Here is a 2,500-nt window from a genome sequence, read left to right as displayed (position 1 = left end):
CTGAGGGTGGCTGGAGAGACAGAGTCCGGCCCGGCTGCTTTGCGTGGATTCTGCCTCTTGAAAAGCCCATTAACTTCTCCCTCCTGAAAGGAGAGAGTCGTTTCTGTAGTATGGGTGGGGGATGGGGCCTCTTGGGTGGGAAGGGGTGGTTCAGGACAGTCCAATTGTCTTTCAAATCTACGGTAGAAATCGTTCAGGTCGTTGGCTAGGCGGGAGTCGTTAGTGGTGTGGGGCGCTCTGGGTTTGTAGTTGGTGATGTGCCTGAGCCCTTTGGCAGACAGAAGCAGCGTCGTTAGTAGAGAACTGGTGTTTTAGTGTCTCTGAGTACAGTCGTTTAGCCTCTCTCACCGCTTTGCTAAACCTGTTCTTCGACTCCTTGAATCTGTCTCTATCCCCACTCCTAAACGCTTCCTCCTTCTCCAACCTCAACCTTTTGAGCTTTGCTGAGAACCAGGGCTTGTTGTTGTTAAAGTTCACCCTGGTACGTGTTGGGATACAGCAGTCCTCACAGAAGCTGATGTACACAGCCTCTGTGAGTTCATCCAGACTATTGGTAGCAGTCGTGAACATATCCCAGTCAGTACAGTCTAAGCACGCCCGCAAATCTTCCACAGCCTCACTGGTCCACTGTTTAGATGTCCTCACAGCAGGTTTACAGAGTTTTAGTTGCTGCCTGTATGCACGAATCAGGTGGACCAAGGGAGTTCTGTGCGAGCCGAACAGCCCCGTGACCCACAAGAGAAACATCCCCGCCAAATTCGAGCGTTTGACGGGGTCTATCCGTGAAAAAATATTCACGTTTTTGAGTGCACATGCATTTCTGCTGCAAATGCCTCTGGAAGTTTCATGCCGTTCGTATGCCAATTGTGGCAACACGAAAATGACCCGTTTTCCCATTCCGAGGGATTTCTGTGCGACCCTAACAGCCCCGTGAGCCACAAGAGACACATCCCCGCCAATTTCTAGCGTTTCACGGGGTCTATCCGTGAAAAATATAGACGTTTTTGAGTGCACATGCATTTCTGCTGCAGATGCCTCTGGAAGTTTCATGCCGTTCGTACGCAATGTGGCAACACGAAAATGACCCCTTTTCCCATTCCGAGGGATTTCTGTGCGACCCTAACTAACAGCGCCCGTGAGCCACAAGAGAGACATCCCCGCCAATTTATAGCGTTTCACGGGGTCTATCCGTGAAAAATATAGACGTTTTTGAGTGCACATGCATTCCTGCTGCAAATGCCTCTGGAAGTTTCATGCCGTTCCTATGCAATGTGGCCACACAAAAATGACCCGTTTTCCCATTCCGAGGCATTTCTGTGCGACCCTAACAGCCCCGTGAGCCACAAGAGAGACATCCCCGCCAACTTCTAGCGTTTGACGGGGTCTATGCGTGAAAAATATTAAAATTTTTGAGTGCACGTGCCTTTCTGCTGCAAATGCCTCTGGAAGTTTCATGGCGTTCCTATGCAATGTGGCAACACGAAAATGACCCCTTTTCCCATTCCGAGGGAGTTCTGTGCCACCCTAACAGCCCCGTGAGCCACAAGAGACACATCCCCGCCAATTTCTAGCGTTTCACGGGGTCTATCCGTGAAACATATAGAAGTTTTTGAGTGCACATGCATTCCTGCTGCAAATGCCTCTGGAAGTTTCATGCGGTTCGTACGCAATGTGGCAACACGAAAATGACCCGTTTTCCCATTCCCAGGGATTTCTGTGCGACCCGAACAGCCCCGTGAGCCACAAGAGACACATCCCCGCCAATTTCTAGCGTTTCACGGGGTCTATCCGTGAAAAATATCAATTTTTTTTTGACTGCACATGCATTTCTGCTGCAAATGCCTCTGGAAGTTGCATGCGGTTCGCATGCAATGTGGCGACACGAAAATGACCCGTTTTCCCATTCCGAGGGATTTCTGTGCCACCCTAACAGCCCCGTGAGCCACAAGAGAGACATCCCCGCCAATTTCTAGCGTATCACGGGGTCTATCCGTGAGAAATATTCACTTTTTTGAGTGCACATGCATTCCTGCTGCAAATGCCTCTGGAAGTTTCATGCGGTTCGTATGCAATGTGGCGACACGAAAATGACCCGTTTTCCCATTCCGAGGGATTTCTGTGCCACCCTAACAGCCCCGTGAGCCACAAGAGAGACATCCCCGCCCACTTCTAGCGTTTCACGGGGTCTCTCCGTGAAAAATATCACATTTTTTGAGTGCACATGCATTCCTGCTGCAAATGCCTCTGGAAGTTTCATGCGGTTCGCATGCAATGTGGCGACACGAAAATGACCCGTTTTTTCCCATTCCGAGGGATTTCTGTGCCACCCTAACAGCCCCGTGAGCCACAAGAGACACATCCCCGCCAATTTCTAGCGTTTCACGGGGTCTATCCGTGAAAAATATTCAATTTTTTGACTGCACATGCATTTCTGCTGCAAATGCCTCTGGAAGTTTCATGCGGTTCGCATGCAATGTGGCGACACGAAAATGACCCGTTT

This window comes from Petromyzon marinus, unplaced genomic scaffold (genome assembly GCF_048934315.1).
Source record: "Petromyzon marinus isolate PM22_M1 ecotype Great Lakes invasive population unplaced genomic scaffold, UKy_Petmar_22M1.pri1.0 PM_G_Scaffold_178, whole genome shotgun sequence".
NCBI lineage: Eukaryota > Metazoa > Chordata > Hyperoartia > Petromyzontiformes > Petromyzontidae > Petromyzon > Petromyzon marinus.
Note: the sequence above shows the minus strand (reverse complement) of the source record.